Here is a 21,973-nt window from a genome sequence, read left to right on the forward strand (position 1 = left end):
CCTTGTGCTAGCTTACCGAGCACTCCATCTAACAGGCCCAACCTATCTGAGAAAAAGATTTTCCCTCTATGCTCCCAACCGCCCTCTTAGATCAAGCAATCTTCACCAAATGACTGTGCCAAAGTTTAAATATAGCAGGCTTGGTGGCCAATCCATCTCGGTTAGAGCAGCGAGAGCTTGGAATACCCTGCCTCTGCAGTTGAGAACAGCCCCTTCCATCATGGCATTCAGGAAAGGCCTAAAAACCCACCTCTTTAACACCACTGCATAATGGCTATCTCTCTTTTGCATTTACTGTGATCTGCTCCCCTCTCTTTCGCGCCAGGATAGTATACTATTTAGTAACAGAGCGCGCTACAAAAGCCTCTATAATAATAATAATAATGATACATAAAATCGTCAGCAGTTTCCAACCCCAGGTGGTGATCATCGACCAGAACCACCCCGAAAGAGTCCAAGTACCGTTGTCCGGGTGTATTTCAGCAGCTATTTTGTGGAGCTTTGAGATGGCATCATAAACAGAAGGTGAATTATCAGGCACGTACATGAAGCAGCTACTTCCGATAATTCTACATGCCCCCCCACGGTCAGCTAGAACCACATCTAGAACCATACGATTCAGGAGCGTAACAATTCTAGAAATCTGGAGTTCTTCTGTTATGTTCCCCAACGCAATAGCAGTGTCATTGGCTACAGCCTCGACAACACGAGTCAGTCGTCGTATTTTCCGACTATTCAAGGCAGCCCCCACAAAGGAAAACAGTCCCAAATTAAAATCTACATATTGTTGTAAGGCGGTATCGGTCTGGTCAATGTCGTCCAGAACCACAGTTCGTTTAACACGATTTAGTACAAAATCATGGTAGAGCACATAATCATTATGGTACATTGGTGGGGCAATGAATACAGGGGGCAATACAAAAGATACGTAACATGTGCCTAACCATCCTAAAGGGAGCTGATGATAGCCTTTATTACCACAGATAAAGTAGGTATTGCGAGATGCCACAAACGAGATGCCATTCGGACTGTCAAATGTAAGTGTGGTGTTACATTCACTTTTTCCAACCGGGATCGTACCTTTATTACGTATGCAGAGATCAGCCTTGGTAGTGATAACATTAATAACATGTGACCTGGACATATTAATATTCCTTTGATTACTGTAAACACGGGGTGCAGACACATTATCGGGGCGGTACTCTTCCCATTCAAATCGAGTACCCTCAGCTCGTGGATACCCATCCCGATCATGGTAACAAATCTTGTTCAAACAGAAGAGCACCCCCCCCCTTTCGTTGGCCATCGTAAAGTGAATAGAAGAGTATACCAGGCATTGCAGGAACCATTATGTGAAAATGGGAGTGGGATGAGTGGAGTGCCCCCTTTCTTCTGATGACCAGGCAACATCCCACACACCCAACAATTTGAAGTGTTCGTCATATTGTGAGTATGATGCAAGATCTGAATGAATCTATTGTTCAAGTAAGTCTGTCGGTGCCATTCTTCATGGTAGGGCAAAGTGAAGTGAAAATGTTCAGATGGAGCCGGGGTAGTCGGCAACAAGTGTTCTCGTACAGGCACCACAAGTTCTACTACCCAGGCTATTACTGCTATCACCACAATTGTCAGTACAAACAAAATGGCACCAAGTATTATCTTGTCTCGTGATGCAGAGGAAACCATAGTTCAAAGTACACAATGTCTCAAATAGTCTTGAATATACAACTACAAAAATTAAAACAAAACAATGGTGCTGAGCTCCGAGGTAGCCATTGTTTTCTTCTCCGGGGTCAAGACGGGTGTCGCTACTCTTGGCAAAACTGATCCCCCCCCCCTTGAGATTCCCGGCTTCCGTTTCACAAACCCCAGAGCGGTAACCAACCAGTCTTGCACAAAAAATCTTCTTCCTATCTTGGCCGCAGATTGTAGCGCTGTCGTCCAGAAACAGTGTGGTCCGGGAAGGCTCCCTCAGATTCGGCCGATGTCACAGCTGGGCTCTTTTCTTTATCCAAAATTTCTTTGTAGTCGGACAGCACAGTAGGATTCACCAAGTCCGGAGAGACGCGGCGGCAGTGAGTTGAGTGCACCCACCGCTTTCTGTTGGTCACTCGCACAGCTGTTCGAGTTGCCAAGAGGACTTGCTCGGGGCCACGCCACCTTGGTTCCAAGCTATTTGCCCTCTCAAACGACTTCACCATCACAAAGTCGCCAGGACGAAGATTGTGAGCCTCTCCAGCAGAATTGTCAGGGAGCGCTTCTCGAACCTGTTGATGAATAGAAAGCAAATCATTTGTTAATCGTGCCAAATAATCATTCATCATTATGCAAGGCACATCATGTATCAATCGCGGCTTAGGCACTCCCCATATGTTCATAGGCCTTCCAAACACCACTTCATACGGTGTGAGGCCTGTTCGAGAGTGGGGCACTGATCTAAGAGAAAGCAATGCTAGCGGCAAGGCATCCGGCCACTTCAATGACGTGGACGCCACAATCTTAGCCAGTTTCAACTTCAACGTAGCATTGTACCGCTCGACAAGACCTGCTGACTGAGGGTGGAACACAGCATGAAACTTCTGCTGGATCCCCAAACCCTTCAGTACATACTCCACAATTTTCCCAACAAAATGGGGCCCATTATCGCTCCACAAAAATTTACAAACTCCGAATCGAGGGAAGTACTCCTTGAGCAACACCTTAGCTGTTGTCAAAGCTGTATTATCTTTCGTGGGGAAGGCCTCAACCCATTTGCTAAAAGCACACACCACCACTAAGACATACTTAAGGTTATTGCAATGCTCAAGCTGGATGTAATCCATTTGGAGTACCTCGAATGGTGCAGAAGTTGGAACGAACCCTCCTTTCGGAGTATGAGTCCCTTTTGCAGGATTGTGTTGTAAACATATCAAACAGGTCTGCACTACTCTCTTGGCAGTATTGGCAATCTCGGGATGCTCCCAAACTCGTGTTAACAATCGAGTGATTGCAAGAGCTCCCACATGCGCTAATCCATGTGTCATCTGAACCATCGCCTGCAAGTAAGCTGCAGGCAATTTCCATCTCTCCATTTCCTTGCTTCTCCAACAACCGTCATCATCTAAAACCCCTTCTGCTGCCCATGCTGCAAGTTCTGATTCAGTCGCTGATTATTGGATATCTAGTATCTCCGCTCTAGTATCATACCATCGCTCAGCCTGTGATTTTGTGACATACATGGGGGAGTCAGTTCGGGACATAGCTGTTTGTCTTGCTATGCTGTCTGCAAAAGCATTGCCTTGACCCACTTTATCAGTGATCTTTTTATGGGCACTGCATTTAATTATCGCTACTTTCTTTGGACAAAGCAACGCGTTTAGGAGATCACGCACCAGTTCTCCGTGCATAATGTGTACTCCATGAGAAGTCAAAAACCCACGCTCTTTCCAGAGTAAGCCAAAGTCATGCGCTACTCCGAAAGCGTACCGGCTGTCTGTGTAGATGTTCACACATAGGCCAGTACTCAATTCGCAGGCTCTTGTTAAAGCTATCAGCTCTGCTGCCTGAGCCGATTTCTGTGGTATTCGTGCTGTTTCTACCACTGTTTTAAGTGTCGTGATCGCATATGCTGCAGAGGTTGTGCCATCTGGCAGCCTCAAACACGATCCATCAACCCACAGTTCCCCATCCACATCTGGAAGTGGCATATCCTGTAAGTCGACACAACCCTTTGTTTGTTTCTCGGTCAGGAAAACACAATCATGATGTTTTTCTTCCTGACCTTCCTCAACCGGATAGGGCAACAAAGTGTCAGGGTTCAGGGTAGCGCATCTTTTCAATGTAATGTGTGGCGCCAGAAGTGTGAGCTCATATCCTGTCAAACGTGCGCTCGTGAGATACTGTGTCTTCGTTTGATTCAACAGGGCATCTACTGCGTGAGGAACTAACACCAACAATTTGTGCAATAAAACTATTCCCTCACTCTGTCGTATAGCTACCGCTGTTGCTGCAACTGCTCGAAAACACCCAGGTAACCCTCTTGCTACAGGGTCAAGAACCGCTGAGAAGTATGCACATGGCCTCTGCTTGTCCCCATGTGCCTGCACTAACACTGATAACGCGCACCCATCTTTCTCGTGCACGTACAACGTGAAGATCTTTGTATAATCTGGTGTACCTAACACGGGTGCAGAGCAAAGGGCTTGTCTCAATTGATCAAAAGCATTTTGACATTCATCTGTCCATTCGAGGGGCATTGGTGTAGTTTTGGACAGTAATGCTAACAAAGGTTTTATAATGTGCGAAAACCCCATGATCCATTGTCTACAAAAGGACGTTAATCCTATAAAGGCACGTACATCTCTCTGAGTACGGGGGACTGGTGTGTCTAAAATCACCTGAATTCGATCTGATGTTAATGCACGCCCCTCCTTAGACAAAAGATGACCGAGGTAGGTCACCTTGGGTCTACAGTATTGAAGCTTTTTCTTAGAAACTTTGTGGTTATTCTGAGCCAAGAAAGAATGCAAAGCAAGAGTACTCTCCTCACATTGTACATAGGTGTGTGCAGCTAACAAGAGGTCGTCAACATACTGTATAAGGGCTACTCCAGATTGCAATTCAAAAGAATCAAGCTGTCTTTTTAAAGCCTGGCTGTAGATGCTAGGACTCTCAGTGTAACCTTGAGGAACACGACAAAATCTATACGATTTATTATTCAACGTAAAGCCAAATAAATATCTGCTATCAGGATGGATGGGGATGGAAAAGAACGCATTTTTGAGGTCAATAACACTAAATGTCGTCACCGTCGGGGGAACCAATGTGAGCAATGTCGTGATGTCGGACACCACCGGATATTGGGGAATGACAATTTTGTTAATTTCTCTCAAATCAATAATAAATCGATAGACCTTGTCGTCAGTGTCTTTCTTAAGAATCGGAAGAATAGGGCTGTTGCAAACATTGTAGGGAACCTCCTCCACTACTCCTGCAATGATCAAATCTTGAACAATGTGTGTCAGGGCAATTTCACCTTCCCTGGAAATCTTATACTGTGGTACACGTGGCAAAAGTACTCCCTCTTTTACAGTGATTCGAATAGGTGGAATAAGCATCTATCCCACATCCGTATCTGAGGTTGCCCATAACGTGTGCGGGAGAGAGGCTAATGCTTCACTTTCTTGTATAGTGCAAAATCTGTCTGAATATGGCTAATTGTCGTTCAAAATAACTCGCACTCCCTCCGGAGCGCAACGTATCGTTGCTCGAAAATATTTGAGCAAATCGATGCCCAGAATGTTATCTGGGGTATGAGGTGACAACAAAAATTGACCAAAACTGAAAAATGTATCAATACAAAGTGCAAGAGGTTTTGATAATGGGCTAGGAGAGGGTGTGCCATCGAACCCTATACAAGTTATCATGTCGCCAGACAGGGGAGCCCTCGGAACCAAGTTTTTAGACAAAGAGCTAAGAGTAGCTCCTGTGTCGACTAAAACCTGATCAGTAGAACCCAAAATGCCCGCTGATACATATGGACCTCTCTGATCTACTGGCACTTCCCATCCTACGCAGTCCTATGCATGCACATAATCCTGATGCTCCACATTCTCACCCTCCGATATCTGATACTGGTTCCGTCTATCAAAGGTATTACGTTCATCCTGGCCACGGCCCCTCTCTTCAACCCTACCACGATCACCTCCGCCACCTCTCGCCCCTGAATAACTGTTCCTCGACCTTCCACCTCCTCGACCACGCTGACTACGTTGCTCACGAAGTACCGGACAATCTTCAGCCCAATGCCCAAACTCCTTACAATAGGCACATTGGTCCTCCGCTATATCTGTACGCCCATACGACGCATTACTCCCTCCTCTTCTGCCTCTATCATTCCCTCTAGATTGCGTCCCGCGAACCTGTGCCAACAGCACCTTCGTTTTCAATTCCTTCACTTTCTTATCAACACTTTCTTTAGCCTCCAATTCCTGCCGCTCATAATACTGAGCCATCGTTAACAAAGACGCAGGGGTCGCCGTGGCCCAGGAACTTTCACTCGTCTTTAATCGTTTTGCAATCTCCGGTAGGAGATTAGCCACATACTTATCTACAAACAAATGCCTACCCGTATCATCGGTTAACGATTGACCACTGTAATCGTGAAACGCCTCTTCAAAACTTGTAAAGAAATCTGATACCGTTTCATCTAACTTTTGTTTACACGAAGCTAGCATGGTCCAATCAATCTTCTTAGATGGAACAAGCATTTTTAGTTTAGTTAAGATAGCCGCTGGGAGTTCTAGAATCAAATCACATGGTTTACATGCAGGTTCTCTGTCTAAATCAGCCTAGTTTATTTCTTTCCACGTTCCCCCAAGCATTGTTTCATCATTATTTTTACGAATCAATCTCCACATATCAGGCGGAAGAATTAACCCAAAAAACAGATCTATATCAACAAGAGTCATAACACAGGAGGAAATGGCCCCCTCCACCCCTTCATAGAATGCGGCTGGATTTTTACGAAGATCGGGTAAGGAATTTTTCAACGCCATAACATCCGCTCTATTCCAAGGCGTATACACCCAATTATATATAAAATACCCCTTCGCATCCTTCGATGTTTTATCCTCATCTGTACCGTCCCCTTTTGGTGGAACATACAAAGGTGCAGCTTCACGCATAGGCATAACATGCACTTTAGAATTCTTATCTGAACCCCGGAGAGAACACTCCTTAATCTGCTCTGTTGACCCCGGCAAGGACTCCTTTTTCTTTTCTTCCCGCAACCTGGACGTCTCATCCCGTAGCGTGATCAGTTGTTTGAAAAATGCATCGACATCTGCAAGAACAAATAGACCTTTATCCAGGTTCTCACGATGAACCGACACAGCCTTAGGTTCTAAAGTCTTTGAATATTGACGAAATGTAGTAACAACTTCATCAGCAAAAGTAGTCAAAAAACACATTAGTTTTCGTTCTGTCCATTTACCCCTCTCGACAACAACGTCAGACACAGTTACATAATTTAAATTCAATTTACGGGCCCAACTACGCAAGTCCGCGGCTTTCTCCGCAGATAACCTGACACTGGACTTATCCCCTTTTCCCGACTTATCCTGTCCTTCATCGTCAGAATCTGCAGTCGGAGCCGTAGGAAGAACATACGGAGGCGGTGATCGATCTAATAACAAAAAATCATCAATTTCATTAGTAAGGACAGGATAAAGTGGTCGCCGAATAGGAAATTGACCGGTCGTTTGCAAATTTCGTTCCCGTTCCTCCCTCTCTTTCTTTTCCTGCGCCTCCTTTTCCTCAAGCTGTAAAGCTTTCTCTCGAGCAGCCTTGCGCTTCTCTTTGTCCGCCAAGGCAACTTCACGCTTCATACGTTCACGCACCGCTTTCTCCCACATTCGTACACAATCAAACATATTCTGTCTAGACCTACGCTGAAACAAACATTGCTCCACAAACTGAACCTTCCGTAAATCAAACGACCCATGTAGTGGCCATTGCAACTCGGGATCTGTGCTAGTATATTTATGCCATAATTTACTATACAGTATAGGGGGAAGGCCGAATTTCACATACATCTCACGATTTGGAGTTCCTTCTGGGGGAGCCGGCTGTGATTCCGCTAACCTAATTGTGGTACCATCTCCAAAACAACACATCCCTCGGAGCGTGCTTAAAACAGGCATGTTCAAAAAGTACCACGAAAGCGTGATACCATAAAAATGGCACTTACAGTACTTCACACAAATGTGCCGCTCAAAATACAAACGAAATTAGAGAAACATCTCTACATGCCTGCCTATGTGAAGTGCACTACACATATAGGTTCAAAGTTCACAAAGTCAAAATGTTAGCTAACTCAAATCGTAGTCACAATCATAGAACTTCAGTAAGCGTCCATAGACTACCTTACCGATCACAAATCTTACCCAAATCTCAAAAGTCCAGATTCCAACTGCCAAGGTCTTTAATCGAATCAGCCAAACGGCACTATCCAGCAACGCAGACGATCAAGAACTCAGTCGGAGACCGGCGCCACCTGGAAGGTCAGATCAGAAGGAAAGGAAGAAAACACCGTGGGTGCCAAGACTCGGGTCACTCGGTGGCAGCGTACGCGTCCATGGCGAGTTTCCAATCCTTCGTCACGACCTCTCCTTCGGGCATCCGAGTCGCCGATGAGTCCCTTCGTGGTCGCCAATTTGTGGTATTGGGTTCCCAAGGCCTACATGCTCCGTAGATAACCCACTTACACCGAAAGAACTGTTGGCACGGAAACTGAAAAGTACAAAGAACAAGTTTATTAAGACCCCATGGGGTGGTGGTACATTCCTACAGCACCCTTCGGCAATGCAAGAAGTATCACACCGAACGTTGGTGCGAATCCTTCTTTTATACATTTTTACAGGTAATAAAAGGTAGGCGGTACGAGGTTACAGAGCTTTATGTACATATATGGTCATTTTTGGAGCACAGCCAACTCATGGGAGGGGTTACAACTCCACTGGTCAGTTTGGCGGAACATTCCTGAGGGGTGACTGGTCAGTTGGGGCTGCGCATGTACAGGCTTGACCGTTACTAAAAATAGCCTGTTGCTGGGCAAACTCGGATGGTCAGCGGCACAGACAAAGGACTAAAGGGCATGCTGACCACAAGGCCGCTTATTCCCTAAAATGGCCGCCGTGACATACAAAATGGCGTTTTCTAATATGGCCAAGTTAAGGGAAATAACGTGTAGCAAAGCTAAGCGCTAACCCGGCCATTGTCAAATTACGACAATCTGTACCCCTACAATAGAGCAGGCTGCAGAATAAGTATGCGTTGACCCTACTGACGATAGCACATAACGTTAGTATAAAATATACACTTGTCTTGAACCGGAGGAAGTAAAAACCCTTGTGTCTTTTAAAAAGGATCGAAGACAAAATTGATATCAGCCAATGTGAAAGAACAAGCCCATTGTACCCAATGCGGATGCAAGGCTTTGGCGTTTGGAACACTAGCCTTTGTAACTTCTTCTAAGGCAGGTACAGGTGAAACCAGAAAAATGCATTTACCCTGAGCCAAAGAACGCTCCTTCAGAATCGCCATCTGGACTGCCATCAATGTTTTGCTGTAGGAAAGAAATGCATCTCAGCAGAAGTGTACCAATGTTATTTGAAAGCAATGGGGACTGCATCCCCTTCATTGAACGTTAATCAAGTTAAACCTAACGCTCCTGGTACTAAATTAGTCAAATTTGTTTTGTTTTAACAAGAAATTGGTGGCATGCAGATTAGACTATAGAGTTCGAAGAATCGCAGTGTGTTTCGGAAGCCAACAGGAAGTCGAGTTTTATCAAAGAGCAAAGACGTTTGATAAGCTGGGCATAATCTAGAATGTAAGTCCTCCCGAAATTAAAAAAAAACAGCAAAGATTGCAATTTTTGGATGGAGGCTGCAATTGTGCACATTTCTCCAGAACGTGGGGGACTAAGCCCCGACCTTCATTATTAAGGTCATATCCGAGACAAATGACTGCCAAATAGGTAATGTGTGACTTGACAAAGTTACATTTGTAATCAAAATTAGCAAAAGACATCATGATGCGGGCCACACGTACAAAATGTGGTACCATAGTAGATGTTTGTAGAGATTTGTGAAGCACATGGCTGCCAATCAAGGTTTCCCAGCGCTGATCCCTTTAGAGGACCTAACAAGCCCTCCACCGAATGCGAAGGAAAGGATGGAAACAGTCAAGTTTTTTTAATAGCTTTGTGGAAGGCTGTGAGCAATTTGCAGGTTGTTAAAGAATTCAAAAGGGTATTCCATAGCTTAGGTCCAAGAAAAGCAAGTGACCGACCAACTTGATGGGTTCACTTAATTCTGGGGACCGTCTCTAGGTTCTCAAAACTGGAGTGGGGCAAATGGCTGGGTATGTGGCATGAGACCAATGAGCGCAGATACAGGGGTCCTGAGTTGTAAAGGCGTTTATGCATAAAGCAAAGAGCTTCACATTATATCCGAGATCAACAGGCAGCCAATGAAGAGTGTGAAGCAAAGAGGCAGAAGAAGTATATATAGGATGGTGAAGGAGTGGTCTAGCTGCCACATTTTGAACCATCTGAAGTATTTGTAGTAGTAATGTTGCAACACCAAGTAAAGGGCATTGCCGTAATCCAATCTGAAATTAAGTTGGCAAGTGCAATAAATGCTAGACCAACAGCCAGTCAAGCGCACACAACAATTGTAAGAGTATAAGTAATCAAGGTAAGGGGTTCAAGGATAAGGTCACACACAATGTTCTTTCTATCTTAGTTTTAATTGGTGTATGATTGGTCCTCCTGTCCAGGAGACACCACCGAGAAAGAAAACCAGCCGACACGTGTTTCGTCAGTAAGGGCGTTAACCCACTGACTCTTCAGGGCTGGAGGTAATACAAAAAGGAAGGGGTTTGGGATTGATAACAACGAGAATGCGAAAGAACACATAACTAATTGAAAATCAACAGAAGGGGTACCTCGTGTGAGTGGAAACCTAAGGAAAAGAGTGAGGGGGATGCTGGAAGTGACTGTCAAGTTCGTAGAGAAAACACCTAAAGTGCGAAAAAAACAGTAATGTGCCCTCATAGTGATAAATGCTAGACCACCTCTCAGCGAGTTTTCTCGGCACGGACAGATGCAGATGGTCAGGACCGCTCGCATTGATAAACCATTTGTTTGCATTGAGGAGACTGCTGCGATAATACAGCTCCCAGTCCTTTATCTGAGGCGTCTGTTTGCAGCACAAATGTCTTTTTGTAGTCGGGACAAGTCAAAATTGGGGCCTTGCAAAGTATAGTCTTTAGGGCTTCAAAGCTTTTCTCTTGTGTTGGATCCCACCCAATTTTTGCTCTTGAAGGTTTTCCTCTCAACAAGTCCGTGAGGGGGCTGGCCACGTCAGATAATTGGGGAATGAATCTTCAATAATACCCGACTAACCCTAGGAAGGCTCGTACCTCTTTCCTGGTGGTGGGTATGGGAATATTTTTAATAGCTTCCAGTTTGTCAATCTGGGGTTTTAGGGTTCCTTCACTGATGGTGTAACCTAAATAGTTTATTTGATGGGTGCCCAGAGTGGTCTTCTTTGGATTCATAGTTAATCCTGCCTGAGTCAAGGTCTCAAATACATTCTGTAGGTGTTCTAGATGGGTCTTCCAATCAGGGCTATACACAACAATGTCATCTAGGTAAGCAACTGCATAATTTTGATGAGTTTTAGTATCAATCAATCAATCAGGAGTTTGTTAAAGCGCAACTACTCACCCATAAGGGTCTCAAGGCGCTAGAGGTGGGGGGGGTGCAGGTTCCATTCCATCAAGGAGGGGGTCTGTCAAAGAGCCAGATTTTGAGGTTTCTTGCAAAGATGGGGAGCGATATTGTCTGTCTGAGGTGGAGCGGAAGGGCGTTCCATGCTTTAGCTACGAGGAAGGAAAAGGAGCGGCCTCCCGATCTGGTCTTTCTGGTGCCGGGGACCTCGGCGTAGGAGAGCTGGGCTGATTGTAGGGTCCTTTGGGGTGCGTGGAATTTGAGCTGGCTGTTCAGGTATGCTGGTCCGGTGCTGTGGAGGGCCTTGTGTGAGTGGGTGAGCATCTTGAGTAAAATGTCCATTAGTCTCTGAAAGGTGGCCGGTGCTCCATATAACCCAAATGGCATTACTTTGAATTGGTACAACCCTGAGGGCGTAGAGAAGGCTGTCTTCTCTTGAGTTGCCTCCGTCAGGGGTATTTGCCAATATCCCTTGGTCAAGACAATGGTGGACATCACTCTAGCCTCTCCTAGTTTTTCAATTAGCTCGTCCACTCTAGGCATTGGATAATTGTCAAATTTAGAATTGGCATTTACTTGGCGAAAATCAATGCAGAAACGGATACTGCCATCCGGTTTCGGCACTAAAACGATGGGGGAACGCCAGTTACTTTTGGAAGGTTCAATAATACCTGCCTGTAGCATCTTTTCTATTTTCTGTTCTACCGCCTCTCTCCTAGCTTCAGGTATGCAATAGGGTCTCACATTTACCACTCTTCCGGTGGGGTAATAATATCGTGGGCTACCAGGGACGTTTTCCCCGGTTTTCCTGAACTAAGGGTAGAGTATTGGTCAAGCAGTTGCTCTAACTGCTGTTTTTCCTCTACAGATAATTGGGGACCCATAGCTGGCCGTTCCTCCTGTTCGCCCCTCCCCATCTCCTGGGGTAACTCTAGTGGTGTGATGGTTACATGATTTATGGATTGGACTATCTCGGCCCCTTGGGATGCTGTGTTTGGTTCCTCCTACTTCTTTAATAAGTTAATGTGGTACTTTTGCCCCACCTTGTTAGTGTGTGGTACTGCTACTCTATATGAAATGGGTGTAACTTTCTGAGTAATGGTATATGGTCCTTGCCATGTAGCCAATAATTTCTTATCAGAGGAGGGAAGTAGTATCAATACTTTGTCTCCCACTCTCAACTCCCTCAACTGGCTTTTCTTGTCATATTGCTCTTTTTGTCTACTTTGGGCTTTGTCCATGTTTTGGTGGACGGTATCCCAGAAGGTGGCTAAAGTTTCTTTAAGGGTCTGCATGTATCCTAACAGCGGTTTCCGTTCATCCTCCTCCTCCGTCCACTGCTCGGCAGCCATATCGAGCAAGGTACAGGGTTTTCTCCCAAATAGCAACTCGAATGGGGAGAATTCCATGGATTTCTGTTCATGTGTACTAATAGCAAAGAGTACGAGAGGTAACTTCCAATCCCAATCCTTCCCCGTCTCGCTTATCAGCTTCTTCAGGATGGTTTTAATCGTTCAGTTATACCTTTACACTAAACCGTCGGTTTGTGGGTGATAGACTGCCGTTCTAATCTGTTGGACTCCCAAAAGTGAACCATCTTCCTTCATGAGTTTCGCCATAAAAGGAGTTCCTTGGTCTGTCAAAAGTTCCAACGGAAATCCTACTCGGGAGAAGAAATATATCATAGCTTGAGCCACATTTAGCGTAGTCATGCTTGTCAGAGGTATAGCCTCCGGATATCTTGTTGCATAGTCCACTAGCACTAATATATACTGATGCCCCCTGGCTGAGGGAATTAATGGACCTACCAGATCCATCCCTACATGCTGAAATGGAAGGTCAATAATGGGTAAAGGACATAGGGGTACTTTCTTGTCTTTAGAGGGATTTATCAACTGACACTTTGGACAGGTGGTACAAAATCTAGCAGTTTCTCTATACACTCCCGGCCAGTAAAAACGATCCAGTAAATATTTCAGGGTTAATTCTGCCCGTAGTGACCCCCACCCGTCTGGTTGTGTGCTAATTGCAAAGCTTGCTCTCGAAAGGCTACTGGGACCAACAACTGTTCTACCCTTCCACTTGTCCCTTCAATTACTCGATATAGTAATCCCTGTTTTATACAAAAATAGGGCCCTACCTTCTCTGGGTCATTCTCTTGTACTTGATTCCAGGCATTCGTGAGGGTGCTGTCATCTTTCTGGGCTGCATGGAAGCTTTCTGCAGGAGTGTCTCCATGCTCTGGGGAAGAAAGTAAACATGAAGCAAAAGACAGACAGGCACTGGTATACCACTCCTTGTCCCTTCTTTTCTCATTTTTTGACTTATGTTCTCGGACTCTGGGTTGAACTAGGTTTTCGCTAGAAAAGTGAGCCTCCTGTAACCACTCTGCTCTGGCTTCTTGCTCCAAGGCCTCCATTAAATGATCATGAAATTTAGGCAAATCTGTTCCCAACAAAATATTTTCAGGAAGTCGAGGAACTACCCCTACTCTCCGGACTTGTGGATAACCGTATATTTCCAGTAAGACTTCTGCTAAAGGATATTCCTTAACGTCTCCATGAACACAGGAAACTAGAACGGTTTCTCCTTCACATAGAGAATTCAGGGGTACCAAGTCTTGCACTACTATGGTATGGTGACATCCTGTGTCTAATATAGCTTCAATAGGTTTCCCATTTAATCGGATGGCTTTCTTGTAGGTTTTCCTGCAACCAAAACTCGCCCTCGTGACCAACCCACTTCCATTGGTTCTGAGCCGTCATTGTTCAATGGACAGTTTTGTGAGATATGCCCCCACTCTGCACACCTAAAGCATTGAGGTCCTACCTGAACAGCGGAGTTGATTTTTGGAAAGGGTTTTGGGGCGGGTTTAGTGGTAGGAAAAGGGCGTTTTTCTACACTGTCATTGGAAACTCGGGGTGTAGGTTTAGTGAATACCATGGGGGTTTTCCCAGTAGGAACTTTGAAGCCGGGAGACCTATGGTAAGCACAGGCGAGTTCGATAGCAGATTGGGACGTTAGACCAGGATGTTGTTTTAACCATGCTCTAGTATTGGCAGGTAAAGCATCCAAATACTGTTCTAGAAAAATGTGTTCCGTCCCCTCTTCCATGGTGGCCGTATGAGGCTGCAGCCACCTGTTCCCCAAGTCTCTGACCCGGTAAAACAATGCTTGGGGATTATCACCTGTAACCCATTTTTCTTTGCGAAAGTGTGCCCTATAATACTCTTGGTCACACCCTAATCTCTCGAGAATTGCCTTCTTTATCTCAGTATAAGGAGTCACTCCAGCTGGGTTAGCCGCTTGGTACGCCGCCTGTAGTTCTCCAGACAATAACGGCGCTACATATTGTCCCCACCTGTCTGCAGGCCAAGTAGCTGTGGTAGCAACTCTCTCAAAATTTGTGAAGAAGTTCGGATCTTCTCCTTCTTGGAACTTTTGTAACACACTGCCGGGGATGTTAGGGTGGACACGGGCACTGGAAATCGCATCTGTAAGGCAGAGAATAGCTGTATCTTGGACTCTTTGGTTACTTGTCAACAATTTTGCTTGCTCTTTCAAAGCCTCTTGAAACGACTCTCTTTCTTTTTGTGCATTCCTATTCTGTTCTTCAAACACTAACTGTAACTGTCTCTGACCTTCTGCCAGCTGCGTTATCATATCTTGCACTGTCACTGGTTGCGTCATCTTGTATCAAATGACAGTATCCTACTTCTGACACCACTGTAAGCGTTTTCCTACTTCGTCCTAAAGTAACAATAAGCGTTTTATTCACGCGTCAAATTGTTAAACAGTTTCAAAATACTTGGCAGTAGATAACAAAGTGTGCAGGGCGCGGTCTTTGGAGTTTCGGGGAAACAGTCTTCAGTCTCTTCCTTTCGCTTGGTCACTCTTCCCCGTAGGACACTCGTACCGACGTCTCCCAAAAGGCAAACAGAGGAACACTACCGTCACGAACTGTATATATTCTTAAAGCTCTATACGTGCACCCGTCACCAAGAACTTGGGGTCACCAAGACTCGGGATATCTTTATTAAGGAGGAAGAGTCAGGGCAGTGGGGAATGTGAAATGGAAAGGAAAGCGTGTTTCGCATGCAGCGTGCACCGCTTTATTTATGCTATAAGCCCAACAGTCCTGTGCCCTCCAACCTCCTCCTCCACCGTTCTCCCCACGTTACTTGCCTGGGGCTATGGTCCCCGGTGACCGTAGCAATGGGTATCATGGTGCCCTGTTGCTTTGAGGGACAGCCGTGTACGAGCGCAGTGTGTGTTGGGGAAACCTCCCATGTGTCAGCTCTGCCGCTCCGTTTCACCTCCTCCGTGTCTCCAGCGTCTGGACTCTCTGCTTCGGTTCCACGTGTTCCGTCGTCTGATGCTCTGTCCTGTGTAGCTTTGTCTCCTCTCCTGCAGCCGTCCATCACAACCTCACCTCCTCCGGATCTCCAATCACCCGGCGGCCCACAACTGAGCCAACGGCTCTCTTTTAGCTTCTGCCCGGGCCCCTACTCCTCCTTTGCGCCGCAGACTAGACCGCTCAACTCTTCTGGTTGGAGTGGACCACTGGACACCATCTTGAAGTTCCCGGCAGATCGGGTGATAGGATGCTCTCTATCACAGTGGACTTAAGGAGTACCCATACGGTACCCCACAGGGAAGTTTAAAAGGTGTGGAGGAATATCCTTCTAGCATCCCATATTGACAGAACCATACCGACTGGGGTTAATAAACTTATACGATAGATTTCTATTGATGAGGTTTCAATATAACCTGTTGTATCTCTTCCTTGCCCATGCCAGGGGTCAGAGTAAGGACCAAAGATTGCTGTCCTTTGGCTGCGATGGTCATTCTCCAGAGGGCATTATTTATTTAATTAAATTTTGTAGTTTTTATGACACTCCAAGAAAGTCCTTCTTAATGCTGATCCTGGAAAAGGATAATTTTAAGCAGTGCACCAGCTTTTATTTTTATTACAAATGCTGACAGGTGGCACTGTCTTTAGTGGACTCAACTAAAAAAAAAATCTGCCATCAGATTCAGATCTCATTGTGATTAACCAGCCTTTATCCCTTTTGTGGCATCATGTATTTTATAAGGTCTTGCTCTTCTGTATGTCATTTCTTTTGAGCTGTATTTTACTGTACCAACCTTGATTGATTTGTTTTATTTGTATAGTATGAGTGATATTGGATCCATTAAATCAATGCATATCCACTGATACAAGTTATTTTTATTTACCGGTTTATCCCTGTGAGGATGCTTTTTTATCAGATGTTATTAATATATTATTATATTTTAACATGTGCTTTTATGGTTTTAATATTTGAAACCGAATAAAGATTATTTTGATTTGATTAGATTATGCCACCCACATGATTAGCTCTGAAAAGGTACCTCAGACCTGCCAATGCAGTGTCTGTGCACAGTTTTAACTGTCATGTAGACTTGGCAAGTACACCCCTATTGTAGCGTTCTAATCTAGGACCCTGATCGATACTGTGACCTTATGCCCCTATTCGGCTATAAATCCATTTATTCCCTATATTGGCATAACCGTTCAAGTGCAATATTCAGAAACTCGTTTCTGGCCTCACACGAACAGAGCCACATTCCAGAATAGCTTTCTCTGCCACTTCCTTTGCAACCAATTAGTGCAATGACATAGCAGAAGTTACTATCTGAGATTCCTAGATTAACACTCCGAGTTCTTCAGTAAGATAAAAACTCAGCAACCTGGAAATCCCCGCTTGCTGTGTTTTGATTAGTAATAGAACTCTAATGAGCACTGATAAACGATCACTTCCTAGTGACATCTTTATTGACGTCTTATGTCCAAAAACTTATGTCAAACAAGGCACCTTTCAGGTATAAATATTACCAACGTTGCCTTAAGCAAACGCTGAATCTATCAATGCTGTGTTGCTGTCTGCCGTTGTTTCGGTGAAGCTGATGCTGCCAGCTATCTCGCTGCTGCTGAAGAAGCTGTCATGCTGATGATACCATAGCTGCTATTGCTACTGCTATCGCTGCTAACTAGCGAACGATGGTGTGGTGAACTTAGGAGCTGAACAGCCATCCCCTGCAAGAGCCCAGCAGCTGCAAGCTGCCCGCCGACGCTGCCCCTCCTCCTCCTCCTCGACGCGCTGAGAAGAGACGCTGTCTTTCTCCTGCAGAGAAATCCAGCTCCGGCGTTTCTAGTCTACCCTTGTGGGTGACTGGGATATCGACCCCCTGAAGGAGATACCAGACCTCCATCATTCTATTCCAGAGGTATGGTGTTGACTAAACCCTTAAAGAGAATTCTTGAAGCAAACCTTGGCAAAACCAACTTAAACTAAAGCTACTTATTTACTCCCCTCCCAAGTATTAGGCTTAGGTCAGGTACACTGGGGTAGGCGAAGTTAGAAGCACCAGTTGAGTATTTTAGCCTAATGTATATATGAATGTATATATGTTTTATTCCTTTTAAACCATTGTATGGCTAAGAAACCATATCAATGCTTTTACAGTATTATTTCGTAATACTTATCTTACTGTACATACTTTTTATAATAACAAGTCTTGCAATTGTGGCAATTCATTTCTCTTGTACGAGAAGAAAGACTGTTCAATAAATGTTACCCTTTATTGACAAACGCCCGTCTCTCTATTCTCTACATATTGTGAAAGTAATCTGCACCAACCTGACTGAGTAAAATAACTGTCTATTGTTTCACACGACCCTAGAGATTGACTCTTGATCTGAGGAGCAAAGTTGTCATGTTGCATGGTTGTTGGAAAACTGAATCCTTTCTTGGCTGTGCCAAGGAAGCTGATCACTTCCTATTTCAGACAAGAAAGTTTCCAGTGACCTCTGAGCTAGTTGGTTACAAACCCAATTAAGTTTAGCATAGTCAGTAGAGGCCTGAAAGATCCGCATTTCTACGTCGATACTACTGTTTATGTTATTCCAATGTGAAGGGCCTATTGGGAAAATAGGAACTACACTACACTATGGTAGGCCCGAGGTACCTCAATTGGCAGGGTGCAGTGTATGTGAAAAGCAGGACATGTACTGGTATGTGTGACATGTCCTGCTAGTGAAATACTGCCAATTTTGTTTTTCAATTTTGAAAGGCTATCTGTCCCATTGGATAGGATGCGAGATACTTTGTAACATCTTACAAGAATAACTTTCCATTGGGACAAGATAGAGAAATAGAATTTAGACTCTCTTAACACATAATTTAATGACACATCTTTTAGTAAAGATGTTTTTTAAATTATGTGTTTGAAAACGTCACTTTTAGAAAGTAGGCATTTTCTTCTTTAACCATTCTGTGTGCCTCATCCTGTTTGTGGATTGACTGTCCGGTTGTGGAGTGATAGGGGTTGGAGGTGTGCATTCACTGTAGACAGCCACTGTTGAGGTTGATGTGTGCCTGGCCCTTCCTAGATGACTCAGAGCTTAGCTTAATGGGGCTTGGCTGAATTTAGAGTAGTGGGAGGAGATTTCCTTGCACCTGAATAGGGCCTGTCTCCCTTGCACAATGCTGTCTTCCCCCCCTGTGGTCAAACTGCACGAGTGAGGGCTTTCCTGTGTGCTGTGTGGGTTTGGACTGCAGTTGCTGGTTCTGCAAAGGAAAGGTCAAAGACTGGAACTTTGCTGTGAACAAGCTTGAAGAGGAATCTCCAAGTGCCTGAGTGTGTTGTCATCTTGTTCTGAAGTCTCAGGGACACAAAGACTTCCCCCCAGCTAACTTGAACTCAATTCTATTAAATTCAAAAGAGCTTTATTCTATCTTTACAACAAAATCATATAAGCACATGATATCAGATAATAATATAAAAAAAGAACAGCTTAGGAATGTCATTAAAAGTACTGACAATAACATAAATTAAAAGCCCAACTGTAGATAACATATTAAGGGAAATTCATATAAAAATAGCTTTCATGTTTTTGGTTACACTTTTTAAGAATTAAGCTATTGACCTGGTAAAATATTCATTCGCTAAAAATTGTAATACTAAAAACGCTGGACAACATTTTCTAAGACCAACTAGCTTTATAATTGGTAAATACTGCCTCTTTCTTGGAACAGAGTAGCATTTACAAAATAAAAGAACATGTGTGTTGTTTGGAGAGGCTTATCATCACATTTGCGTATACTCATGGTACTAGGCCAATCGTTTGTGATGGGGAAACTAGTTAGCCTATGAATGATCCTAAATCTAAAGCGGGTCAACACCATTCTACCATAACCATCTAAGATGGAGTTAATATACGGCTGAATTCTGTCAATAGTTAACATAGTTTGATATGCCAATATTGTTGGCTTTAATAGTTCAGTTGCAAATCTGTTTCTCTCAATGAGCATCAAACAATTTATTTTTAGATTATTTTTTGTAACCATAGCTATGGTATCAGTGTCATCGTAGTGTTCAGGGTGCCCGAGGTCCTTTTTAAATGTATTTACATATTTGAACCATGGAATACTAGAGCCCTGTTGTAATTTTAGGCTATCATTTAAAATATTCTGATGAAAACTGGTTTTAGTGGTGGACCATATCCTGTGCCACAATAAAATGGGTGTATTTTTATAAGGTTAGATATATGCGGCATCCCTAGTTCAGAATGACATATATGAATAGATGTATTACTTGGGACTGCCAACAAATATCTAAAGAAGGCATCCTCAACTGGCTGCAGTTGCTGAGGATCTACATAGCTCCAAATATCTGTGCCATACAAAGCCATTGAGACACATTTTGCTTTATAAATATGTATCAATTTACAACCGATCATCTTCCCAGTTTTCTGGCAAAATTGGCTAGTGCGGCAATAGCTTTCATAAATAATAATTTTCTTGCTTGAGCAGACTGAGACCATGTCCACTTCTGGTCGAAAAGAATGCCTAGGTAAGAGAATCTTTTGGTAAATTCAACCTTCTTACTATCAATATATACGTCTCTGCATTTTGTGCGACCTTTCCCGCATATCATGATAAAGTTTTAGAGGTGTTCACTCTAAGGCCCAAGTTATGCGTAAAAATGGAAAAACTAGTCACAACCCTTTGAAGCCCCAATTGCGTTTGCAACATCTAAACAGCATCGTCCGCATACAGTAGGATGGGTGTAGGACGCTTATCAATAAGTGGCAGGTCCTGGCACTGATACACCAGGATGTTAACCGATTCATAGATATACAATGTAAATAAAAAAGATGCCAAGACACATCCTTGTCTTACCCCTCTTCATATTTTGAACATAGCAGTACACTCCTCGCTGGTCCCATAATAAACCCTTGCTTTTGTGTCACTACATAGCTTTCTTAAGAAGTGAATACGTGAATATTTCTAGGGTGCTTTGATGGTGGTTGGGAATCACATTCCTGGTCGCTAACAACTATATGATCGGACACATTTTGGACACAGCCATTTAGAAGTAACTGACTAGTTGAAACCTCTGTTTGACATTCACAACCAACCTTTCCTACTGTGGCCCCACTACTCAACGTCAACTCTGCCCCTGTTTTTCTGAATTCAGGGTCTCCTTCACAGAGGTAATCTGCTTTTCAATAGCCCCAATTTCCCCAGTAAGGTAGTTCATTAATGTCAGGTGTGGACCCCGGGCAGGTTTTGGCAGAGTAGCTGCCTTTCTTTTTCCCATTTTGCGAGCCAACATAAGAGGACTAGATCTTGTTATATTTTAGTTCTCACTTTTTTGGTCCCAACGCTTTCCAGTCCCACAGCGTCTATTTGTTAAAACTAGGTTGATGATGATGAATCACTCCTTAAGCTAACGGTTATATGTAACCCTGGGCGAAGAACTACGCTCCGTTCGCGGAGTTTCGGCAACTCCGCGCTCCGCGGAGAATGCGAAGTTGTTGAATACTCCGCAAACTGCTTCGTAGCGTAGTTCTCGCGCACTCAATAACATTTTCGCGTGCGCGAGGATGCTTGTCGGTAAGATCGAGTTGCCGAACACGCAGAAACTGCAATCTGGCACAGAATAACTCGCGAACACGTTAGTAGTGACCGGAAATAAGGGGACGCGAGCGGGCGGGACAAACCTCATGGGTAACTTCGCGCGCTACACATCCCGAGCATGCAGGCAATCAATCAATCAATCAATCAGGATATTTGTATAGCGCGCTACTCAACCAGAGGGTCTCAAGGCACTTGAGGGAGGGGGGTCCGCTACTGCTCGAACAGCCATGTCTTGAGTTGCTTCCTGAAGCAGAGGTGGTCTTGGGTCAGGCGGAGGTGGATGGGGAGGGAGTTCCAAGTCTTGGCTGCCAGGTAGGAGAAGGATCTTCCTCCCATGGTGGATCTTCGGATGCGTGGCACGGCGGCGAGGGCGTGGCTGGTCGATCGTAGCTGGCGGGTGGGAGTGTAGAAGGTCAGGCGGCTGTTGAGGTACCTGGGGCCCAGGTCGTGGAGGGTCTTGTGTGCGTGGGTGAGGAGTTGGAACGTGATTCTCTTGCTGACAAGAAGCCAGTGAAGGTCTCTCAGGTGTCCGGAGATGTGGCTGTGTCGGGGGATGTCCAAGATGAGTCGCGCGGAGGCGTTCTGGATGTGTTAGAGTCTTTTCTGGAGTTTGGCTGTGGTTCCGGTATAGAGGGTGTTTCCGTAGTCCATTCGGCTGATGAAGAGTGCCGGTGTGACCGTCTTCCTGGTTTCGGTGGTGAGCCATGGGAAGATCTTTCGGAGCATG

The 21,973-nt window shown here is 44.6% G+C and overlaps 1 protein-coding gene and 1 pseudogene across 1 annotated transcript in view; one reads left to right on the plus strand and one right to left on the minus strand.

The window, feature by feature from the left end:
* Nucleotides 1-21,973, plus strand: part of LOC147736923 (CD5 antigen-like) — a 499,304-nt gene that overhangs the window by 63,501 nt on the left and 413,830 nt on the right. The window lies entirely within an intron of this gene.
* Nucleotides 13,260-14,968, minus strand: LOC147736924 (uncharacterized; annotated as a pseudogene).

This window comes from Lissotriton vulgaris, chromosome 1_1, assembly GCF_964263255.1.
Source record: "Lissotriton vulgaris chromosome 1_1, aLisVul1.2, whole genome shotgun sequence".
In the NCBI taxonomy this organism is placed as follows: domain Eukaryota; kingdom Metazoa; phylum Chordata; class Amphibia; order Caudata; family Salamandridae; genus Lissotriton; species Lissotriton vulgaris.